The sequence below is a fragment of the Oncorhynchus keta genome, unplaced genomic scaffold (assembly GCF_023373465.1).
Source record: "Oncorhynchus keta strain PuntledgeMale-10-30-2019 unplaced genomic scaffold, Oket_V2 Un_contig_4386_pilon_pilon, whole genome shotgun sequence".
Classification (NCBI taxonomy): domain Eukaryota; kingdom Metazoa; phylum Chordata; class Actinopteri; order Salmoniformes; family Salmonidae; genus Oncorhynchus; species Oncorhynchus keta.
In genome coordinates this window covers 206665-231989 of record NW_026287746.1, presented here as the reverse complement: position 1 = coordinate 231989, position 25325 = coordinate 206665, and the positions used below count along the sequence as shown (strand labels likewise).

Genomic DNA, 25325 nt, shown 5'->3' with positions numbered 1-25325 from the left:
CACTGCCCAAGCGGCCGATGCCTGGCACACTGCCCAAGCGGCCGATGCCTGGCACACTGCCCAAGCGGCCGATGCCTGGCACACTGCCCAAGCGGCCGATGCCTGGCACACTGCCCAAGAGGCCGATGCCTGGCACACTGCTCAAGAGGCTGATGCCTGGCACACTGCCCAAGCGGCCGATGCCTGGCACACTGCCCAAGCGGCCGATGCCTGGCACACTGCCCAAGAGGCCGATGCCTGGCACACTGCTCAAGAGGCTGATGCCTGGCACACTGCCCAAGAGGCCGATGCCTGGCACACTGCCCAAGAGGCCGATGCCTGGCACACTGCCCAAGAGGCCGATGCCTGGCACACTGCCCAAGAGGCTGATGCCTGGCACACTGCCCAAGAGGCTGATGCCTGGCACACTGCCCAAGAGGCCGATGCCTGGCACACTGCCCAAGAGGCTGATGCCTGGCACACTGCCCAAGAGGCTGATGCCTGGCACACTGCCCAAGAGGCCAATGCCTGGCACACTGCCCAAGAGGCCGATGCCTGGCACACTGCCCAAGAGGCCGATGCCTGGCACACTGCCCAAGAGGCCGATGGCATATTGGCCAACTAATGTACAAAGCATCTCCGGAAGCTGGAAGGGATATACAGATTATTTTTTTGCAAAAATATAAATCTTAGTCGGGGTGGTTAAAACAACAACCTCCGTCAGCAAATATATTATCGCATCGGAGAAAAAAAGACCTGAAGGCATTTCAGAAGAGTCTGGGGGAAAGAATGTCACAACACATTGACATTCACGCAGAGCATTTTCACAACACACAAAAAAACTGCAGGCTGGCAGGCAAGGAAGCAGTTTACAAATCAATAACTTTAAAAGCTTAAATTTAGTGACATTTATTTCCCCGTGGAGAAATCTGTGTGCCCCCCCCCCAGCAGGCATGTAGCAAGGCAGCTCTGAGACACTCAGGACCCCAGAGGCAGCAGCTGTGACAGGGGTGAAATTGAGGTGGACCTGGACCTTTCGAGTCCAGAGGTACCCAGCCTAACGCTCCCCTTGACCTCGCCAATGAGCACACACACACACACACACACACACACACACACACACACACACACACACACACACAAGCAATGTGTGTGTGCTGACAAGGGACATCACAGCAATAGACATCATTAGGGGTTCGCTTCAAAACGTGCAATTCAGGAAGCTAAAACCACCCGGGAACATCCAGCACGATGACTGGGAATACAGATATCTGTTGTCATAGATACAGTAGGGGGCGTGGATCAGAAAACCAGTCAGGATCCGGTGTGACCATCGTTTGCCTCGTGCAGCGCGACACATCTCCTTCACGTAGAGTTGATCAGGCTGTTGATTGCGGCCTGTGGAACGTCATCCAAATGGATGGATGGATGGCTGTGCGAGGTCGTCGGGATATTGGCGGGAACTGGAACACGCGGTCGTGCACATCGATTCCAGAGCATCCCAAACATGCTCAACGGCCGACATGTCTGGTGAGAATGTAGGCCGTGGAATAACTGGGACATTTTCAGATTGCAGGAATTGTGTACCAGATCCTTGTGACACGCGGCATTATCATGCTAAGACTAGAGGTGATGGCGGTATAGGTATATATATATATTGAATATAAATGCATTCAAATTGCAATTGTGTTCGTTGTGCGTAGCTTATTCCTACCAAAACCATAACACCCCCATGATGCACTCTGTTCACAAGGTTGACATCAGCAAACCACTCGGCCACTCAACACCATACAAGTGGTCTGCGGGTGTGAGGCCGGATGGACGTACTGTCAAAATCTCTAAAAATGACGTTAAGAGGCGGCTTATGGTAGAGAAATGAACATTGATTTATCTGGCAACAGCTCTGGAGTCTGCAGTCAACATGTTACACACCCTCAAAACATGAAACATCGGTGGCCTCGTGTTGTGTGACAAAACTACACATTTTAGGGTGGCCTTTTATTGTCCCCCAGCACAAGGTGCAGCTGTGTTGTTTAATCAGCTTCTTGATAATCCCCTCCACCTGAGTGGTGTGGCCTATCTTGGTAAAGTAGAAATGCTCACGAACAGGGATGTAAACCAATTTGATGACAAAATGAGAGAAATACGTTGTGAGTGCGTACAGAACATTTCCCAGGGTCATTTACTTCTCATGAAACTTGGGACCAACACTTTACACGTTGCCTTCATATTTTAGTTGAGCGTAATTGAGTTGAGAGGGTTTAGTCCACTAAAACGACTCCAGTTTGTGAGCTTGGTAATGGACGGACCTTGGGAAGTTATTTTATCCCCTGCTGGGTTACAAATGAGATACAGATACAGACCACCTGAACCCTTCTACAAACATCCTCCCCATCTCCTCTCCCCTCCCCTCCTCTTGACCTTCACCCCCCCCCAAAGACTCTCACTAAAATCAGCCTGGTACCTCCTCTCTCCTCCTCGAACAGTCTACTAAAAGGCTCTCACTAAAATCAGCCTGGTTCCTCCTCTCTCCTCCTCTCCTCCTAGAACAGTCTACTTATAGACTCACTAAATCAGCCTGGTTCCTCCTCTCTCCTCCTCGAACAGTCTACTAAAAGACTCTCACTAAAATCAGCCTGGTACCTCCTCCTCCTCTTTTCCTAGAACAGTCTACTTATAGACTCACTAAAATCAGCCTGGTTCCTCCTCCCTCTTCCTCTCCTCCTAGAACAGTCTACTAAAAGACTCTCACTAAAATCAGCCTGGTTCCTCCTCTCTCCTCCTCTCCTCCTAGAACAGTCTACTTATAGACTCTCACTAAAATCAGCCTGGTTCCTCCTCCCTCTTCCTCTCCTCCTAGAACAGTCTACTTATAGACTCTCACTAAAATCAGCCTGGTTCCTCCTCCCTCTTCCTCTCCTCCTAGAACAGTCTACTTATAGACTCTCACTAAAATCAGCCTGTTACCTCCTCTCTCCTCCTAGAACAGTCTACTTATAGACTCACTAAAATCAGCCTGGTTCCTCCTCCCTCTTCCTCTCCTCCTAGAACAGTCTACTTATAGACTCTCACTAAAATCAGCCTGTTACCTCCTCTCTCCTCCTAGAACAGTCTACTTATAGACTCACTAAATCAGCCTGGTTCCTCCTCCCTCTTCCTCTCCTCCTAGAACAGTCTACTTATAGACTCTCACTAAAATCAGCCTGGTTCCTCCTCCCTCTTCCTCTCCTCCTAGAACAGTCTACTTATAGACTCACTAAAATCAGCCTGGTTCCTCCTCTCTCCTCCTAGAACAGTCTACTTATAGACTCACTAAAATCAGCCTGGTACCTCCTCTCTCCTCCTAGAACAGTCTACTTATACTCACTAAAATCAGCCTGGTTCCTCCTCCCTCTTCCTCTCCTCCTAGAACAGTCTACTTATAGACCCTCACTAAAATCAACTTATAACCATGTTGACTCTACAAGGTGTAGAAAGCACTCCATGTTGACTCCATGTTGACTCCATGGGACTCTACAAGGTGTTGAAAGCACTCCATGTTGACTCTACAAGGTGTAGAAAGCACTCCATGTTGACTCTACAAGGTGTAGAAAGCACTACATGTTGACTCTACAAGGTGTAGAAAGCACTACATGTTGACTCTACAAGGTGTTGAAAGCACTACATGTTGACTCTACAAGGTGTAGAAAGCACTCCATGTTGACTCCATGTTGACTCTACAAGGTGTAGAAAGCACTACATGTTGACTCTACAAGGTGTTGAAAGCACTACATGTTGACTCTACAAGGTGTTGAAAGCACTACATGTTGACTCTACAAGGTGTAGAAAGCACTCCATGTTGACTCTACAAGGTGTTGAAAGCACTACATGTTGACTCTACAAGGTGTTGAAAGCACTACATGTTGACTCTACAAGGTGTTGAAAGCACTCCATGTTGACTCCATGTTGACTCTACAAGGTGTAGAAAGCACTCCATGTTGACTCTACAAGGTGTTGAAAGCACTCCATGTTGACTCCATGTTGACTCTACAAGGTGTTGAAAGCACTACATGTTGACTCTACAAGGTGTTGAAAGCACTACATGTTGACTCTACAAGGTGTAGAAAGCACTACATGTTGACTCTACAAGGTGTAGAAAGCACTCCATGTTGACTCTACAAGGTGTAGAAAGCACTACATGTTGACTCTACAAGGTGTTGAAAGCACTACATGTTGACTCCATATTGACTCTACATGTTGACTCTCCATGTTGACTCCATGTTGACTCCAAGTTGACTCCATGTTGACTCTACAATGTGTGACTCCAATGTTGACTCCAATGTTGACTCCAATGTTGACTCTACAAGGTGACACTCCATGTTGACTCTACAAGGTTGACTAGAATGTTGACTCCATGTTGACTCCATGTTGACTCTACAAGGTGTTGAAAGCACTCCATGTTGACTCCATGTTGACTCCATGTTGACTCCATGGGACTCTACAAGGTGTAGAAAGCACTCCATGTTGACTCCATGTTGACTCCACAAGTTGACTCCATGGGACTCTACAAGGTGTTGAAAGCACTCCATGTTGACTACATGTTGACTCTACAAGGTGTTGAAAGCACTCCATGTTGACTCCATGTTGACAAAGGTGTAGAAAGCACTCCATGTTGACTCCATATTGACTCCATGTTGACTCCAAGGTGTTGAAAGCACTCCATGTTGACTCCATGTTGACTCCATGTTGACTCTACAATGTTGACTCCAAAGTTGACTCCAATGTTGACTCCAATGTTGACACTCCAATGTTGACTCCAATGTTGACTCTACAATGTAGAAAGTTTCAGTGTGACTCCATGTTGACTCTACAAGGTGTGGCCTGGGTGACCTTTGGGTCTACCTGGTGTGAAAGCACTTTGTTGACCTGGGTGACTCTACAAGGAAAGCACTCCATGTGCCTGGGTGACTCTACAAGGTGTGGCCTGGGTGACCTTTGTGGTGGACTTCTTGTTGACTCGGAGAAACGGTGAATGTGAAAAGAACTACATGTTGACTCTGAAACTGGTGTGGTACCTACTACCATATCCATGTTGACATGTTGACTCTACAAGGTGTCCTGAAAGCACTCCATGTTGACTCCATGTTGAACAGCATCAATATGTTGACTCTACAAGGTGTAGAAAGCACTCCATGTTGACTCTACAAGGTGTAGAAAGCACTCCATGTTGACTCTACAAGGTGTAGAAAGCACTCCATGTTGACTCTACAAGGTGTAGAAAGCACTACATGTTGACTCTACAAGGTGTAGAAAGCACTCCATGTTGACTCTACAAGGTGTAGAAAGCACAGAGAGAGACATGTTGACTCTACACAGGTGTAGAAAGCACTACATGTTGACTCCATGTTGACTCTACAAGGTGAGAAAGGGGAAATGTTGAAAGCACTCCATGTTGACTCCATGTTGACTCCATGTTGACTCTACAAGGTGTAGAAAGCACTCCATGTTGACTCTACAAGGTGTAGAAAGCACTCCATGTTGACTCCATGTTGACTCATACAAGGTGTTGAAAGCACTCCATGTTGACTCTACAAGGTGTAGAAAGCACTCCATGTTGACTCCATGTTGACTCTACAAGGTGTAGAAAGCACTACATGTTGACTCCAAATTGACAAGGTGTAGAAAGCACTACATGTTGACTCCACAAGGTGTAGAAAGCACTCCATGACCTGCTCTACAAGAGTGTAAAAGCACTCCATGGTTGACTCCATGTTGACTCTACAAGGTGAGCCCCAAGCACTCCATGTTGACTCTACAAGGTGTAAAAGCAATTACTCCATGTTGACTCCATGTTGACTCCATGTTGACTCCATGTTGAAAACTCAAATGTTGAAAGCTCCATGTTGACTCCATGTTGACTCCAAGGTTGACTCCAAAATAGACTCAGTGAGCTAAGCATTGACTCCACAAGGTTGACTCCACGTTGACTCCATATTGACTCCATGTTGACTCCAAGAAGACATGTTGACTCCATGTTGACTCCATGTTGACTCCAAAATATTGACTCCAAAAAAAAACTCCATGTTGACTCCATGTTGACTCCATGTTGACTCCATGTTGACTCCACAGTGTTGACCCATAAGACTCCATATTGACTCCATGTTGACTCCATGTTGACTCCATGTTGAAAGCTCCATGTTGACTCCATATTGACTCCATGTTGACTCCATGTTGACTCCATGTCCTCCATTGACTCTAATATTGACTCCATATTGACTCCATATTGACTCCATATTGACTCCATATTGACTCCAATGTTGACTCCAATGTTGACTCCAATGTTGACTCCAATGTTGACTCCAATGTTTCCCACAGTTGTGTCAAGTGGCCTGGGTGACCTTTGGGTTGGCCTGGGTGACCTTTGGGTTGGCCTGGGTGACCTTTGGGTTGGCCTGGGTGACCTTTGGGTTGGCCTGGGTGACCTTTGGGTTAGCCTGGGTGACCTTTGGGTTGGCCTGGGTGACCTTTGGGTGGCCTGGGTGACCTTGTTTCCTGGGTGACCTTTGGGTTGGCCTGGGTGACCTTTGGGTTGAAGGGTGACCTTTGGGTTGAAGACGGGTGACCTTTGGGTTGGCCTGGGTGACCTTTGGGTTGGCCTGGGTGACCTTTGGGTTGGCCTGGGTGACCTTTGGGTGGTGGACCGTTCTTGATAGACACGGAGAAACGGTTGAATGTGAAAAGAACTGCAACGCTGCTGGGTTGACCCACTGAAACTGGTGAGCCTGGTACCTACTACCATATCCTGTTCAAAGACATTTTGTCTTTCCTACACACTTCCTGAATATTACACACACACCCCCAACATAACGTTCCTAAATCCCCCTCCTCCTCACCAACAGCATCAATAATGTTGTATAGGGGTCAGCGATGGTTGTCAACTCAACATAACGTTCCTAGAGAGAGAGAGAGAGAGAGAGAGAGAGAGAGAGAGAGAGAGAGAGACAGAGAGAGAGAGAGAGAGAGAGACAGAGAGAGAGACAGAGAGAGAGACAGAGAGAGAGAGAGAGAGAGAGAGAGGACAGAAATAGACCACCCTGCTACCATACAGTGGGTCACAAACATTTGCCGTGACTGTGCCTCAAAACATACCGTCTACCTAACAGAGCAGACACCCAGCCCAGACTCGCACCCCCACCCCCAAATAACGCATGTCGTGTGCAGAAAGTAGGACGACACCCACTGAAAACCCAGAAGCAACTGTTCAAGCCCTAACCTGCAAGGAGATGACCTTAAGAGAAAAGTCCCCCTCAGACAGCTGGTTCTGGGGTCTCTGTTCACAAATACAAACAGACCCCACAGAGCCCCAGGACAGCAACACAATTAAACCCAACTTAAAAACAAAAAGATAATTACTTGACACATCGGAAAAAATCCAACCAGAAAAAACGGAGCAAATTGGAAAGCAACTTGGCCTTAAAACAGAGAACACAGTGGCAGAATACCTAACCACGTGTCTGAGACAAAACTAACTAAACAAAATAGACTCAGTGAGCTTAGCCTTGCTATTGAGAGAGGTCGCCATAGGCAGACCAGGCTCCCGAGAGAAGACATATTGTGGGCAGTGGCCACAGATCCTGTACTTTCTAACCTCCTGCCAAAATGTACGACTTATATATTTCCCTAAAAATGACCCAAACGCACGAAGAACCCAAACAAAAAAAAAGCATAATTGACAAACTCCCTTATCTGTTAGTCAAAATAACAGTGTGTCCCAGAAGCCCAACGTGTGACCTGCTGCCACAAGAGAAGAAAAGTGGCAGGGGATTAAACACCTAAGTAAATATAACTAATCTGATTATTTATTCACCCACCAGTCCTACATTCTAATATCTAATATATATATATATATTTAATAATATATATTTATATTTATAATATTTCCATATTGTCAATTAAATAACACTGTGCATAGAACCCTACGTTACAATTTTAAAATGTTATCCTTCATTTTTAGCTATGTTATATTTTTTATAAATATTTCCATATTGTTGTATTTTCTTTTAAATTTTGTTATACTTCATTTTTTATTTCTGTTCCCAATGTAAATGTTTACTGTTCATGTCCAAAGTGTTTTTGTCTGTTTCCTTTAACTCGTTTCGTTGGTTTTTGTCCACTTGCCTTAACAATGTAAACACATGTTTCCCAGACCAATAAAGTCACTTAGAATAGAATAGAGAGAGAATGGGAGAAGACGAAGAGAATAGTGAGTGAGAGAGTGAGAACAAGAGGAGGGAGAGAGACCCTCCCCTTTCCCAGAGAAATAGCTTGGGAGAGAGAGACGGGGGAGAGAGCAAGGGAAAGAGGGAGAGCGAGACAGAGACAGAGAGCGAGACTGAGTGGTGAGTGAGTGAGTGAGTGAACCAGTGAGTGGTGGTGAGTGGTGAGTGAGTGTGAAACACTTGAGTGAGAGAGTGAGTGAGTGTGAGTGGTGAGTGAGAGGGGAAGGTGAAAGTGAGGGTGAGTTAAAGAGGGAAGAGAGAGAGAGAGAGTCTCAGTCTGAGATTAACAGAAGAAGGGGGTTCCTTTAGAGATTACATGTTAATATTTCCCAATAAGTCTAGAAAGGGGAAGAGAGATTCAAACGCAAGAGAGAGAGATTTTTAATCACCCGATCGAGTTCCTAAATCCTAAAGAGAGAAGAAAAGGGAAGAGAGAGAGAGAATATTTTAGGCCGAGAGAGAGAAAGGGGAGAGAGAGAGAAAGGGGAGGCAAGAGAAACATGGGAGAGAGGAGAAAAGGGAGAGAGAGAGAGAGAATTAAATAGCTTGTTGGAGAACCCTCCAGTTCCCAATTAAATAGCTTGTTGGAGAACCCTCCAGTTCCCAATTAAATAGCTTGTTGGAGAACCCTCCCTTTCCCAATTAAATAGCTTGTTGGAGAACCCCCCTTTCCCAATTAAATAGCTTGTTGCGTCAGTCATATCATCATGACTCCTAACTTCCTGAACCAGTTTACAGTATGCTGACCCAAACACGTCCTGATAGTGTGAAACACTGATGGAAAGTTCACTTCAGCCACCTGTCATACAGCAGCCCCGAAATCAGAGGTTTTAAACAGGGGAACATTATTAATTAGAGCCAATGTCTCAGTCTGACTCATTAACAGAAGAAGGGGGTTCCTTTAGATATTACATGTTAATATTTCCCATTATAAGTCTACGAAATTGTGTTCAATAATTCAGCATTCAAACGCAATATTTCTTTTTTAATCACCCGATCGAGTTCCTAAATCCTAAAGCTGTTTTTTTTTTTACAATCAAAGCTCATTTCAAACCTAGTTGAATATTTTAGGCCGAGTACGAGCCAACGAATAGAGAAGCAGGCAAATAAACATGCTGAAATGGTTAACTCAAAAAGTAGTGCACTACGTAGGGAATAGGGTGTCAGAGAGCTCTGGGCTAAAGTAGTGCACTACGTAGGGAATAGGGTGTCAGAGCGCTGGTCTAAAGTAGTGCACTACGTAGGGAATAGGGTGTTATAGAGCTCTGGTCTAAAGCAGTGCACTACATAGGGAATAGGGTGTTATAGAGCTCTGGTCTAAAGTAGTGCACTACGTAGGGAATAGGGTGTCATAGAGCTCTGGTCTAAAGTAGTGCACTACGTAGGGAATAGGGTGTTATAGAGCTCTGGTCTAAAGTAGTGCACTACATAGGGAATAGGGTGTCTAGAGCTCTGGTCTAAAGTAGTGCACTACGTAGGGAATAGGGTGTTATAGAGCTCTGGTCTAAAGTAGTGTACTACGTAGGGAATAGGGTGTTATAGAGCTCTGGTCTAAAGCAGGGCACTACATAGGGTCCCTAATAGGGTGTTATAGAGCTCTGGTCTAAAGTAGAGCACTACGTAGGGAATAGGGTGTTATAGAGCTCTGGTCTAAAGTAGTGCACTACATAGGGAATAGGGTGTTATAGAGCTCTGGTCTAAAGTAGTGCACTACATAGGGAATAGGGTGTTATAGAGCTCTGGTCTAAAGTAGTGCACTACGTAGGGAATAGGGTGTTATAGAGCTCTGGTCTAAAGTAGTGTACTACGTAGGGAATAGGGTGTTATAGAGCTCTGGTTTAAAGTAGTGCACTACGTAGGGAATAGGGTGCATTTGTAAGCCATTAAGCCCTGTAACGGCAGCCTAAATGGTCTCTGTTGGTTACAGAAAACAATAAAAGGGTTTCACTAAGAGAGACCACTGCTGGGAAAATAAATAGAGGACGCAATTAAAACGGCAGGAGAAATCTCAGGGAAGCACAAACTAATGAAACACATGGGTCCCTAATAACGTGTATCAATCTGAGAGTCAAAGGGGACCTTGGAGCACAACGTGGATGTGGTCTTTCCTGGCACCGTCTGCAGCCAATTAGGGCCAAGTGATGCAACTACCAGGAAATGTATGATAAACTCGTCAAATGAGGCATAACACCAACCTAATAAAATAACCACAAGACGATTCATTCCACTTCCCTCAATGAGCTGTTTGTGAAAATTAAGCTACACAATTTAGAAGATTTGGTTTGTAAATTCGGAAACTAAAATGGTTTAAAATTCCTTCATTAACAAAACAAATGGCTTCATTAACAAAATACAAAAAGGCCTTCTGAAATGCAAATCTGAGACAATACAAAAAAAGACAGAGGCCGAGATGAGACAGAGGCCGAGAGAGGCCGAGACAGAGCCGAGACAGAGGCCGAGACAGAGGCCGAGACAGAGGCCGAGACAGAGGCCGAGACAGAGGCCGAGACAGAGGCCGAGACAGAGGCCGAGACAGAGGCCGAGACAGAGGCCGAGACAGAGGCCGAGACAGAGGCCGAGACAGAGGCCGAGACAGAGGCCGAGAGACAGAGGCCGAGACAGAGGCCGAGACAGAGGCCGAGACAGAGGCCGAGACAGAGGCCGAGACAGAGGCCGAGACAGAGGCCGAGACAGAGGCCGAGACAGAGGCCGAGACAGAGGCCGAGACACTAGGCCCACTAGATTCATGAGTGTATCAGCAATAGAGTCTACTGAGCCTATGAAGAACTGGCCAATAGACACAGCGCTCACTCACATCCCAACCTCCAGGGCCTCTCAGCCCACTGGCCAATAGACACAGCACTCACTCACATCCCAACCTCCAGGGCCTCTCAGCCCACTGGCCAATAGACACAGCACTCACTCACATCCCAACCTCCAGGGCCTCTCAGCCCACTGGCCAATAGACACAGCACTCACTCACATCCCAACCTCCAGGGCCTCTCAGCCCACTGGCCAATAGACACAGCACTCACTCACAGCCCAACATCCTGGGCATCTCAGCCCACTGAGCAATAGACACAGCACAGCCCAACGTCCTGGGCCTCTCGGCCCACTGGCCAATAGACACAGCACAGCCCAACACCCTGGGCCTCTCAGCCCACTGGCCAATAGACACAGCACAGCCCAACACCCTGGGCCTCTCAGCCCACTGGTCAATAGACACAGCACTCACTCACAGCCCAACGTCCTGGGCATCTCAGCCCACTGGGCAATAGACACAGCACTCACTCACATCCCAACGTCCTGGGCCTCTCAGCCCACTGGCCAATAGACACAGCACTCACTCACAGCCCAACGCCCTGGGCCTCTCAGCCCACTGGCCAATAGACACAGCACAGCCCAACGTCCCTGGGCCTCTCGGCCCACTGGTCAATAGACACAGCACAGCCCAACGTCCTGGGCCTCTCAGCCCACTGGCCAATAGACACAGCACAGCCCAACACCCTGGGCCTCTCAGCCCACTGGTCAATAGACACAGCACTCACTCACAGCCCAACGTCCTGGGCCTCTCAGCCCACTGGCCAATAGACACAGCACTCACTCACAGCCCAACGTCCTGGGCCTCTCAGCCCACTGGTCAATAGACACAGCACTCACTCACAGCCCAACGTCCTGGGCCTCTCAGCCCACTGGCCAATAGACACAGCACTCACTCACAGCCCAACACCCTGGGCCTCTCAGCCCACTGGTCAATAGACACAGCACTCACTCACAGCCCAACACCCTGGGCCTCTCAGCCCACTGGTCAATAGACACAGCACTCACTCACAGCCCAACACCCTGGGCATCTCAGCCCACTGGCCAATAGACACAGCACTCACTCACAGCCCACTGGTCAATAGACACAGCACAGCCCAACACCCTGGGCCTCTCAGCCCACTGGCCAATAGACACAGCACTCACTCACAGCCCACTGGTTATGTCCTAAACCTACATAATTAAATCAGGTTGACTGGTTCCCAATACTGTAAGGATGATCACTGGTTATGTCCTAAACCTACATAATTAAATCAGGATGACTGGTTCCCAATACTGTAAGGATGATCACTGGTTATGTCCTAAACCTACATAATTAAATCAGGATGACTGGTTCCCAATACTGTAAGGATGATCACTGGTTATGTCCTAAACCTACATAATTCCATCAGGTTGACCGGTTTCCAGTACATCACTGGTGGTAATCTGCTGTACTGGTCCTAAACCTACATAATTCCATCAGGTTGACCGGTTTCCAGTACATCACTGGTGGTAATCTGCTGTACTGGTCCTAAACCTACATAATTCCATCAGGTTGACCGGTTTCCAGTACATCACTGGTGGTAATCTGTTGTACTGGTCCTAAACCTACATAATGATCCAGATCCTTCCCAGTATGTGAGGATGACTGATCACTAGTTATGTCCAGTCCTGCTCTGGCCTTGATGGTGTAATTCATCTAGAGACTGTTCACTCAGGGCTCAGCTTGGGTCGGTTAGGGGTGACCCAGAGTGTATATCATCTAGAGACTGTTCACTCAGGGCTCAGCTTGGGTCGGTTAGGGGTGACCCAGAGTGTATATCATCTAGAGACTGCTCACTCAGGGCTCAGCTTGGTCGGTTAGGGGTGACCCAGAGTGTATATCATCTAGAGACTGTTCAATCAGGGCTCAGCTTGGTTGGTTAGGGGTGACCCAGAGTGTATACCATCTAGAGACTGCTCACTCAGGGCTCAGCTTGGTCGGTTAGGGGTGACCCAGAGTGTATACCATCTAGAGACTGCTCACTCAGGGCTCAGCTTGGTCGGTTAGGGGTGACCCAGAGTGTATATCATCTAGAGACTGCTCACTCAGGGCTCAGCTTGGTCGGTTAGGGGTGACCCAGAGTGTATATCATCTAGAGACTGCTCACTCAGGGCTCAGCTTGGTCGGTTAGGGGTGACCCAGAGTGTACATCATCTAGAGACTGTTCACTCAGGGCTCAGCTTGGGTCGGTTAGGGTTGACCCAGAGTGTACATCATCTAGAGACTGTTCACTCAGGGCTCAGCTTGGGTCGGTTAGGGGTGACCCAGAGTGTATATCATCTAGAGACTGTTCACTCAGGGCTCAGCTTGGGTCGGTTAGGGTTGACCCAGAGTGTACATCATCTAGAGACTGTTCACTCAGGGCTCAGCTTTCGGTTAGGGGTGACCCAGAGTGTACATCATCTAGAGACTGTTCACTCAGGGCTCAGCTAGGGTGACCCAGAGTGTACATCATCTAGAGACTGTTCACTCAGGGCTTATATTTGATTTTGAATAACATTTCCTAAATCCCCACCATGGAATGACTAGTATGTGAACACACACACACACACACACACACACACACACACACACACACACACACACACACACACAACTGAGAACCAAACCGGTCATAAGGTTTATCCGCCACATCATGTGACCATTCTCCCCCAACAGAAATCGACATGATTTCCCCCTGTTGTAGGTTAAGAGCGGCCTCAGGATAAACAAGGAAGGAATATAAGCAACACAACGGCTGGGAGATGTTGTCATGACTGGGTGAGTGTACTGGGCAGCCAGGCCGGCAGACGGACTGTGAGCTCTTGTGTGTTACTAAATAAAAGAGAGAGAGAGGGACACGGCAGGGCACTGGGCAACACAGAGGGGTGGTACCAAATGGTACCCTTTTCCTTATGTAGTGCACTACTCTTGAGCAGGGCCCCATAGGCGAAAATAAGTTGCCATTTGGAACACGAGCGAAAGGCAATCTCACCCAGGACCGTCAGAGGAGTGACACCAGCCTTGGGCCAGAGCTGCTGCTGCCAACCATCTATCCTGACTGGCTAGACCCGGGGTTCTACAACACAGCTCTGGTTCTGACTAGCTAGACCCGGGGTTCTACAACACAGCTTTGGTCCTGACTGGCTAGACCCGGGGTTCTACAACACAGCTCTGGTTCTGACTGGCTAGACCCGGGGTTCTACAACACAGCTCTGGTTCTGACTGGCTAGACCAGGGTTCTACAACACAGCTCTGGTTCTGACTGGCTAGACCCGGGGTTCTACAACACAGCTTTGGTCCTGACTGGCTAGACCCGGGGTTCTACAACACAGCTCTGGTTCTGACTGGCTAGACCCGGGGTTCTACAACACAGCTCTGGTTCTGACTGGCTAGACCAGGGGTTCTACAACACAGCTCTGGTTCTGACTGGCTAGACCAGGGTTCTACAACACAGCTCTGGTTCTGACTGGCTAGACCCGGGGTTCTACAACACAGCTTTGGTCTGACTGGCTAGACCCGGGGTTCTACAACACAGCTCTGGTTCTGACTGGCTAGACCCGGGGTTCTACAACACAGCTCTGGTTCTGACTGGCTAGACCAGGGGTTCTACAACACAGCTCTGGTTCTGACTGGCTAGACCCGGGGTTCTACAACACAGCTCTGGTTCTGACTGGCTAGACCCGGGGTTCTACAACACAGCTCTGGTTCTGACTGGCTAGACCCGGGGTTCTACAACACAGCGCTGGTTCTGACAAGCTAGACCCGGGGTTCTACAACACAGCGCTGGCTCTGACTGGCTAGACCCGGGGTTCTACAACACAGCTCTGGTTCTGACACCACACACACACACACACACACACACACACACACACACACACACACACACACACACACACACACACACACAACCTCTCTTCCCTGGGCTTTGTGTCCCGACTAGGCCTCTCTTCCCTGGGCTTTGTGCCCCGACTAGGCCTCCCTTCCCTGGGCTTTGTGCCCCGACTAGGCCTCTCTTCCCTGGGCTTTGTGCCCCGACTAGGCCTCCCTTCCCTGGGCTTTGTGCCCCGACTAGGCCTCTCTTCCCTGGGCTTTGTGCCCCGACTAGGCCTCTCTTCCCTGGGCTTTGTGCCCCGACTAGGCCTCCCTTCCCTGGGCTTTGTGCCCGACTAGGCCTCCCTTCCCTGGGCTTTGTGCCCCGACTAGGTCTCTCTTCCCTGGGCTTTGTGCCCCGACTAGGCCTCTCTTCCCTGGGCTTTGTGCCCCGACTAGGCCTCCCTTCCCTGGGCTTTGTGCCCCGACTAGGCCTCCCTTCCCTGGGCATTCCCCACCTCGTGCTAACTCCCTAGACATGGCCTGGTCCATCAAGGGACCATTGTTCCAGGATAACAGATGACTCATAAAGTTTGCTTTATTGACAGAGTCTATTTCCTGCCAGTGAGAGGGAGGTTGTTGTTATCGTCTGTTGCTTTAAACTAGGTCTGTAACTATAACCTGAGGTTAACAGACCCAACCTGGGAGGTTCGTTGTTATCGTTGTTGCTTTAAACTAGGTCTGTAACTATAACCTGAGTGTTATCGTCTGTTGCTTTAAACTAGGTCTGTAACTATAACCTGAGTGTTATCGTCTGTTGCTTTAAACTAGGTCTGTAACTATAACCTGAGTGTTATCGTCTGTTGCTTTAAACTAGGTCTGTAACTATAACCTGAGTGTTATCGTCTGTTGCTTTAAACTAGGTCTGTAACTATAACCTGAGTGTTATCGTCTGTTGCTTTAAACTAGGTCTGTAACTATAACCTGAGTGTTATCGTCTGTTGCTTTAAACTAGGTCTGTAACTATAACCTGAGTGTTATCGTCTGTTGCTTTAAACTAGGTCTGTAACTATAACCTGAGTGTTATCGTCTGTTGCTTTAAACTAGGTCTGTAACTATAACCTGAGTGTTATCGTCTGTTGCTTTAAACTAGGTCTGTAACTATAACCTGAGTGTTATCGTCTGTTGCTTTAAACTAGGTCTGTAACTATAACCTGAGTGTTATCGTCTGTTGCTTTAAACTAGGTCTGTAACTATAACCTGAGTGTTATCGTCTGTTGCTTTAAACTAGGTCTGTAACTATAACCTGAGTGTTATCGTCTGTTGCTTTAAACTAGGTCTGTAACTTAACCTGATTGTTATCGTCTGTTGCTTTAAACTAGGTCTGTAACTATAACCTGAGTGTTATCGTCTGTTGCTTTAAACTAGGTCTGTAACTATAACCTGAGTGTTATCGTCTGTTGCTTTAAACTAGGTCTGTAACTATAACCTGAGTGTTATCGTCTGTTGCTTTAAACTAGGTCTGTAACTATAACCTGAGTGTTATCGTCTGTTGCTTTAAACTAGGTCTGTAACTATAACCTGAGTGTTATCGTCTGTTGCTTTAAACTAGGTCTGTAACTATAACCTGAGTGTTATCGTCTGTTGCTTTAAACTAGGTCTGTAACTATAACCTGAGTGTTATCGTCTGTTGCTTTAAACTAGGTCTGTAACTATAACCTGAGTGTTATCGTCTGTTGCTTTAAACTAGGTCTGTAACTATAACCTGAGTGTTATCGTCTGTTGCTTTAAACTAGGTCTGTAACTATAACCTGAGTGTTATCATCTGTTGCTTTAAACTAGGTCTGTAACTATAACCTGAGTGTTATCGTCTGTTGCTTTAAACTAGGTCTGTAACTATAACCTGAGTGTTATCGTCTGTTGCTTTAAACTAGGTCTGTAACTATAACCTGAGTGTTATCGTCTGTTGCTTTAAACTAGGTCTGTAACTATAACCTGAGGTTAACAGTTATCGTCTGTTGCTTTAAACTAGGTCTGTAACTATAACCTGAGTGTTATCGTCTGTTGCTTTAAACTAGGTCTGTAACTATAACCTGAGTGTTATCGTCTGTTGCTTTAAACTAGGTCTGTAACTATAACCTGAGTGTTATCGTCTGTTGCTTTAAACTAGGTCTGTAACTATAACCTGAGTGTTATCGTCTGTTGCTTTAAACTAGGTCTGTAACTATAACCTGAGTGTTATCGTCTGTTGCTTTAAACTAGGTCTGTAACTATAACCTTCGTGTTATCGTCTGTTGCTTTAAACTAGGTCTGTAACTATAACCTGAGTGTTATCGTCTGTTGCTTTAAACTAGGTCTGTAACTATAACCTGAGTGTTATCGTCTGTTGCTTTAAACTAGGTCTGTAACTATAACCTGAGTGTTATCGTCTGTTGCTTTAAACTAGGTCTGTAACTATAACCTGAGTGTTATCGTCTGTTGCTTTAAACTAGGTCTGTAACTATAACCTGAGTGTTATCGTCTGTTGCTTTAAACTAGGTCTGTAACTATAACCTGAGTGTTATCGTCTGTTGCTTTAAACTAGGTCTGTAACTATAACCTGAGTGTTATCGTCTGTTGCTTTAAACTAGGTCTGTAACTATAACCTGAGTGTTATCGTCTGTTGCTTTAAACTAGGTCTGTAACTATAACCTGAGTGTTATCGTCTGTTGCTTTAAACTAGGTCTGTAACTATAACCTGAGTGTTATCGTCTGTTGCTTTAAACTAGGTCTGTAACTATAACCTGAGTGTTATCGTCTGTTGCTTTAAACTAGGTCTGTAACTATAACCTGAGTGTTATCGTCTGTTGCTTTAAACTAGGTCTGTAACTATAACCTGAGTGTTATCGTCTGTTGCTTTAAACTAGGTCTGTAACTATAACCTGAGTGTTATCGTCTGTTGCTTTAAACTAGGTCTGTAACTATAACCTGAGTGTTATCGTCTGTTGCTTTAAACTAGGTCTGTAACTATAACCTGAGTGTTATCGTCTGTTGCTTTAAACTAGGTCTGTAACTATAACCTGAGTGTTATCGTCTGTTGCTTTAAACTAGGTCTGTAACTATAACCTGAGTGTTATCGTCTGTTGCTTTAAACTAGGTCTGTAACTATAACCTGAGTGTTATCGTCTGTTGCTTTAAACTAGGTCTGTAACTATAACCTGAGTGTTATCGTCTGTTGACAGTTTAAACTAGGTCTGTAACTGGATAATCCTTTCTTTGTGATGTTATTTGTGTGCTTTAAACTAGGTCTGTAACTATAACCTGAGTGTTATCAGTCTGTTGCTTTAAACCTGTTCTGTTCAGGGCTGTACTGGATAACACACTGCCATTGTGTCTGTTCACCTGAGTGTTATCGCCAGTATATTAAACTAGGTCTGTAACTATAACCTTAGTGTTATCGTCTGTTGCTTTAAACTAGGTCTGCATTTTTAAATAGGTCTGTAACTATAACCCCCTGATGTTATCGTCTGTTGGGACTGTCTGTCAAACCTGCAGGTCTGTCAACTAGGTCTGAGTGCGAGTGTTATCGTCTCACCTTTAAACTAGGTCTGTCACTTAACCTGAGTGTTAGAGCTGCGTCACCGGGTTGCTTTAAACTACCTGAGTGTTAGGTTGCTGGTCTGTAACTAGGTAACCTGGGTCACCGGGTTGCTTTAAACTGGGTCTGTAACTATAACCGGTGTTATCGTCTGTTGCTTTAAACCCTGGGTTACCTGAGTGTTAGTCTGCGTCACCGGGTTACGAGGTCGCTGGGTTAAACTAGGTCTGTAACTATAACCTGCATCACCGGGTTATAACGAGGTAGCCCTGGGTTAAAGTGTAGCTGTGCTTTCAACGGGTTACTATAACCTGGTGTTATCGTCTGTTGCTTTAAACTAGGTCTGTAACTATAACCTGAGTGTTATCGCTGCTGTCACTTTAAACTAGGTCTGTCACTATAACCTGAGTGTTAGCCCTGGGTTTAAACTAGGTCTGCTGCGTAACCTGAGTGTTATCGTCTGTTGCTTTAAACTGCTTTAACCTGAGTGTTATCGTAGGTCTGTACCGGGTTACCTGAGTGTTATCGTCTGGGTTACTTTAAACTGGGTCACCTGAGTGGGTTACGACTAGGTAACCTAACTATACTGGTGTCACCGGGTTGTTGCTTTAAACTAGGTCACCGGGTTACTAGGTAGCGTTGGGTCTGTACGAGGTAGCGTCTGGGTCACCGGGTTACGACTAGCGTCTGGGTCACGAGGTAGAGCTGCGTCACCGGGTTACGAGGTAGCCCTGGGTTAAACTAGGTCTGTAACTATCACCGGGTTACGAGTAGCGCTGGGTTACGAGGTAGCCCTGGGTTAACCTGAGTAATCGCTGCATCACCGGGTTACGAGGTAGCCCTGGGTTTACGAGGTGTTGCTGCGTCACCGGGTTACTATAACGCTGGGTTACGAGGTAGCTCTGCGTCACCGGGTTACTGTAGAGCTGCGTCACCGGGTTACGAGGCTAAACGCTGCGTCACCGGGTTACGAGTTGCTAAACGCTGCGTCACCGGGTTACGAGGTAGCCCTGGGTTAAACGAGGTCGCTGCGTCACCGGGTTACGAGGTAGCGCTGGGTTACGACTAGCTCTGCGTCGCTGGGTTACGAGGTAGCGCTGGGTCAAACTAGCGCTGCATCACCGGGTTACGAGGTAGCTGGGTTAACGAGTGCGCTGGGTCACCGGGTCACGAGGTAGCGCTGGGTCACCGGGTCACGAGGTAGCGCTGGGTCACCGGGTCACGAGGTAGCGCTGGGTTTACGAGGTCTGCATCACCGGGTTACGAGGTAGCGCTGGTTTACGATGTAGCGCTGGGTTACGACTGGGTTACAAGGTAGCGCTGGGTCACCGGGTCACGAGGTAGCGCTGCATCACCGGGTTACGAGGTAGCGCTGGGTTACGAGGTAGCGCTGGGTTACGAGGCTAAACTAGCTGGGTTAACGAGTGTTAGCGCTGGGTTTAAAGGTAGCGCTGGGTCACCGGGTCACGAGGTAGCGCTGGGTCACCGGGTCACGAGGTAGCGCTGGGTCACGAGGTAGCGCTGCATCACCGGGTTACGAGGTAGCGCTGGGTTACGAGGTAGCGCTGCGTCACCGGGTTACGAGGTAGCCCTGGGTTACGAGGTAGCGCTGCGTCACCGGGTTACGAGGTAGCGCTGGGTTACGAGGTAGCGCTGCGTCACCGGGTTACGAGGTAGCGCTGGGTTACGAGGTAGCGCTGGGTTACGAGGTAGCGCTGGGTTACCGGGTTACGAGGTAGCCCTGGGTTACGAGGTAGCGCTGCGTCACCGGGTTACGAGGTAGCGCTGGGTTACGAGGTAGCTCTGCGTCACCGGGTTACGAGGTAGCGCTGGGTTACGAGGTAGCGCTGGGTCACGAGGTAGCGCTGCATCACCGGGTTACGAGGTAGCGCTGGGTCACGGGGTCACGAGGTAGCGCTGGGTCACCGGGTCACGAGGTAGCGCTGGGTCACCGGGTCACGAGGTAGCGCTGGGTCACCGGGTCACGAGGTAGCGCTGGGTCACGAGGTAGCGCTGCATCACCGGGTTACGAGGTAGCGCTGGGTTACGATGTAGCGCTGGGTTACGATGTAGCGCTGGGTTACGAGGTAGCGCTGGGTCACCGGGTCACGAGGTAGCGCTGCATCACCGGGTTACGAGGTAGCGCTGGGTTACGAGGTAGCGCTGGGTTACGAGGTAGCGCTGGGTTACGAGGTAGCGCTGGGTTACGAGGTAGCGCTGGGTTACGAGGTAGCGCTGGGTTACGAGGTAGCGCTGCATCACCGGGTTACGAGGTAGCGCTGCGTCACCGGGTTACGAGGTAGCGCTGCGTCACCGGGTTACGAGGTAGCGCTGCGTCACGGGTTACGAGGTAGCGCTGCGTCACCGGGTTACGAGTAGCGCTGCGTCACCGGGTTACGAGTAGCGCTGCGTCACCGGGTTACGAGGTAGCGCTGCGTCACCGGGTTACGAGGTAGCGCTGCGTCACCGGGTTACGAGGTAGCGCTGCGTCACCGGGTTACGAGGTAGCGCTGCGTCACCTAGGGTTACGAGGTAGCGCTGCGTCACCGGGTCACGAGGTAGCGCTGCGTCACCGGGTCACGAGGTAGCGCTGCGTCACCGAGGTCTCTGTTGCTTTAAACTAGGTTACGAGGTAGCGCTGCGTCACCGGGTTACGAGGTAGCGCTGGTCACCGGGTTACGAGGTAGCGCTGCGTCACCGGGTTACGAGGTAGCGCTGCGTCACCGGGTTACAAGGTAGCGTTGGGTCACCGGGTCACGAGGTAGCGCTGCGTCACCGGGTTACGAGGTAGCGCTGCGTCACCGGGTTACGAGGTAGCGCTGCGTCACCGGGTTACGAGGTAGCGCTGCGTCACCGGGTTACGAGGTAGCGCTGCGTCACCGGGTTACGAGGTAGCGCTGCGTCACCGGGTTACGAGGTAGCGCTGCGTCACCGGGTCACGAGGTAGCGCTGCGTCACCGGGTTACGAGGTAGCGCTGCGTCACCGGGTTACGAGGTAGCGCTGCGTCACCGGGTTACGAGGTAGCGCTGCGTCACCGGGTTACGAGGTAGCGCTGCGTCACCGGGTTACGAGGTAGCGCTGCGTCACCGGGTTACGAGGTAGCGCTGCGTCACCGGGTTACGAGGTAGCGCTGCGTCACCGGGTTACGAGGTAGCGCTGCGTCACCGGGTTACGAGGTAGCGCTGCGTCACCGGGTTACAAGGTAGCGTTGGGTCACCGGGTCACGAGGTAGCGCTACGTCACCGGGTCACGAGGTAGCGCTACGTCACCGGGTCACGAGGTAGCGCTACGTCACCGGGTCACGAGGTAGCGCTACGTCACCGGGTCACGAGGTAGCGCTACGTCACCGGGTCACGAGGTAGCGCTACGTCACCGGGTCACGAGGTAGCGCTACGTCACCGGGTCACGAGGTAGCGCTACATCACCGGGTCACGAGGTAGCGCTGCGTCACCGGGTCACGAGGTAGCGCTACGTCACCGGGTCACCGGGTCACGAGGTAGCGCTGGGTCACCGGGTTGCGCTACAACAATGCAATCCTCTAGGACTTTGCCTGTGCTTAGCTCTAGTCAGTTTATTTTAATGTTAAACTCCCTCACTAATGACAAGCATACCCATAACATGGCGCAGCCATCACCATGCTTGCAAATATAGAGAGTGGTACTCAGTGATGTGCTGTATTTGCCCCAAACATAACACTGATGTCCTGTATTCAGGACATCATCTTTTATTCTGTACAAGCTTCCTTCTTTTCACTCGGTCATGTAGGTTAGTATTGTGGAGTAACTACAATACAGGGCTCCGGGCAGCCGAGCGGAAATGGAGGAAAACTCGCCTCCCTGCGGACCTGGCATCCTTTCACTCCCTCCTCTCTACATTTTCCTCCTCTGTCTCTGCTGCTAAAGCCACTTTCTACCATTCTAAATTCCAAGCATCTGCCTCTAACCCTAGGAAGCTCTTTGCCACCTTCTCCTCCCTCCTGAATCCCCCCTCCCTCCTCCCTCTCTGCAGATGACTTCGTCAACCATTTTGAAAAGAGGTCGATGACATCCGCCTCGTTTGCTAAGTCAAAAGGACACCGCTGGTTCTGCTCACACTGCCCTACCCTATGCTCTGACCTCTTTCTCCCCTCTCTCTCCAGATGAAATCTCGCGTCTTGTGACGGCCGGCCGCGCCCGCTTGACCCTATCCCCTCCTCTCTTCTGGGTCAGACCACCGGAGACCTTCTCCCTTACCTCACCTCGCTCATCAACTCATCCCTGACCGGGCTACGTCCCTCCCGTCTTCAAGAGAGCGGGTCACGAGTTGCACCCACTTCTGAAAAAACCTACACTCACCGGGTCCGATGTCACAACTACAGACGAGTAGCCCTGCGTCTTTTCTCTCCAAAACTCTTGAGGTGCCGTCCTTGGCCAGCTCACCGGGTCTCTCTCAGAATGACCTTCTTGATCACCAGGGTTTCAAGACTAGTCATTCAACTGAGACGCTCACTCTGTATCACGGAGGTAGCGCTCCGCACTGTCAACTCTCTCTCCTCTGCTCTCATCCTTCTAGACCTAGCGCTGCCTTACGACCGGGTCACGATCCTCCTCTCCACCCTCTCCGAGTTGGGCATCTCCGGCCGCTTGGTTGCGTCCTACCTGACAGGTCGCTCCTACCAGGTGGCGTGGCGAGAATCTGTCTCCTCACCACGCGCTCTCACCACTGGTGTCCCCCAGGTAGCTCTGTTCTAGGCCCTCTCTTATTCTCGCTATACACCAAGTCACTTGGCTCTGTCATAACCTCACATGGTCTCTCCTATCATTGCTATGCAGACTGACACGAGGTAATCTTCTCCTTTCCCCCTTCTGATGACCAGGTCACGAATCGCATCTCTGCATGTCTGGCAGACACCGGGTCAGTGTGGATGACGGATCACCACCTCAAGCTGAACCTCAGCAAGACGGAGCTCCTCTTCCTCCCGGGGAAGGACTGCCCGTTCCAGATCTCGCTATCACGGTTGACAACTCCATTGTGTCCTCCTCCCAGAGCGCTAAGAACACGTGATCCTGGACAACACCCTGACGTTCTCAACTAACATCAAGGCGGTGTCCCGTTCCTGTAGGTTCGCTCTACAACACCGGGTCACGACCCTGCCTCACACAGGAAGTGGCGCAGGTCCTAATCCAGGCACTTGTCATCTCCCGTCTTGATTACTGCAACTCGCTGTTGGCTGGGCTCCCTGCCTGTGCCATTAAACCCTACAACTCACCAGAACGCCGCAGCCCGTCTGGTGTTCAACCTTCCCAAGTTCTCTCTCACGTCACCCCGCTCCTCCGCTCTCTCCACTGGCTTCCAGTTGAAGCTTTACAAGACCATGGTGCTCGCCTACGGAGCTGTGAGGGCTACGGCACCTCAGTACCTCCAGGCTCTGATCAGGCCCTACACCCAAACAAGGGCACTGCGTTCATCCACCTCTGGCCTGCTCGCCTCCCTACCACTGAGGAAGTACAGTTCCCGCTCAGCCCAGTCAAAACTGTTCGCTGCTCTGGCCCCCAATGGTGGAACAAACTCCCTCACGACGCCAGGACAGCGGAGTCAATCACCACCTTCCGGAGACACCTGAAACCCCACCTCTTCAAGGAATACCTAGGATAGGGTACTCAGGGAAGTAATCTTCTCATTTCCCCCAACAAGATTTAGATTCAAGGGCTGTTCCACTCTTGTCATATGTATGCACCAATTTGCTTCCTTCTTTTCAGAGCGTCATGTAGGTTAAATGTATTGTAAATGTAAATGTAATGTTGTTGATCCATCCTCAGTTCTCTCCTATCACAGCCATTAAACTCTGTTTTAAAATCACCATTGATTTTTAGGAAGGACGCCTGTATCTTGGTAGCAACTGGGCGTATTGATTGACCATCCAAAGCGTAATTAATAACTTCACCGTTGCTCAAAGGGATATTCACTGTCTGCTTAAAACAAATCATAATAATAAAACAAATGTACTTTAACGTTATGGGTTATTGCGTGTAGGCAACTGACAAATACATCTCAATTTAATATAACTTTAATATACTTTAAATTCAGGCTGTAACACAAAAAAAATGGAAAAAGTCCAGGGGTGTGAATACTTTCTGAAGGCCCTGTTGATCTGGAGGTGAACGGTGGATCTCTGAGATGAACATGAACCCTGTCTGTTCTGCCATCTGTCAGGGGCTGCTGCCATCCAGGAGAAACTCTGGCAAATATTTACATCTACTGGGATATAACAATCCCACAGTGTTTGAGCAGGGCAGGGCAGGGCACAGCCAGAGGGCAGGGTAGAGACGTGGTCTATCCAGAGATTACAACAGTCCTGCAGCTGTAGAACACAGAACACCTGTCAGCTCCACACACACCTCAGTCAGCCAAAGGGTGTTCTGTTCTATCAAGGGCCACAACAATACAGGCAGTTCACCTGCTGGAGACCACAGAGCACCTGGCGGCTCTACAAAACACCTCACTACAGCCCCCCCAGAAAATTTCAACGAGCCTCCCACATGCTTCAGGACACGCCTAACACAGACTCCCTGTCCTGTCCTTTTGAATGTTTCAGGACACGCCTAACACAGACTACCTGGACACGCCTAACACAGACTCCCTGTCCTGTCCTTTTGAATGTTTCAGGACACGCCTAACACAGACTGCCTGGACACGCCTAACACAGACTCCCTGTCCTGTCCTTTTGAATGTTTCAGGACACGCCTAACACAGACTCCCTGTCCTGTCCTTTTGAATGTTTCAGGACACGCCTAACACAGACTGCCTGGACACGCCTAACACAGACTCCCTGTCCTGTCCTTTTGAATGTTTCAGGACACGCCTAACACAGACTGCCTGGACACGCCTACACAGACT

At 49.0% G+C, this 25325-nt stretch overlaps 1 long non-coding RNA gene across 1 annotated transcript; it reads left to right on the top strand.

The window, feature by feature from the left end:
* The first annotated feature begins 3612 nt into the window (after positions 1 to 3612).
* On the top strand, positions 3613 to 5377 carry LOC127924645 (uncharacterized). The gene is made up of 3 exons (XR_008118504.1): positions 3613 to 3734; positions 3970 to 4044; positions 5335 to 5377. It is a non-coding gene; the product is annotated as an uncharacterized LOC127924645 (long non-coding RNA).
* Positions 5378 to 25325: the final 19948 nt, after the last annotated feature.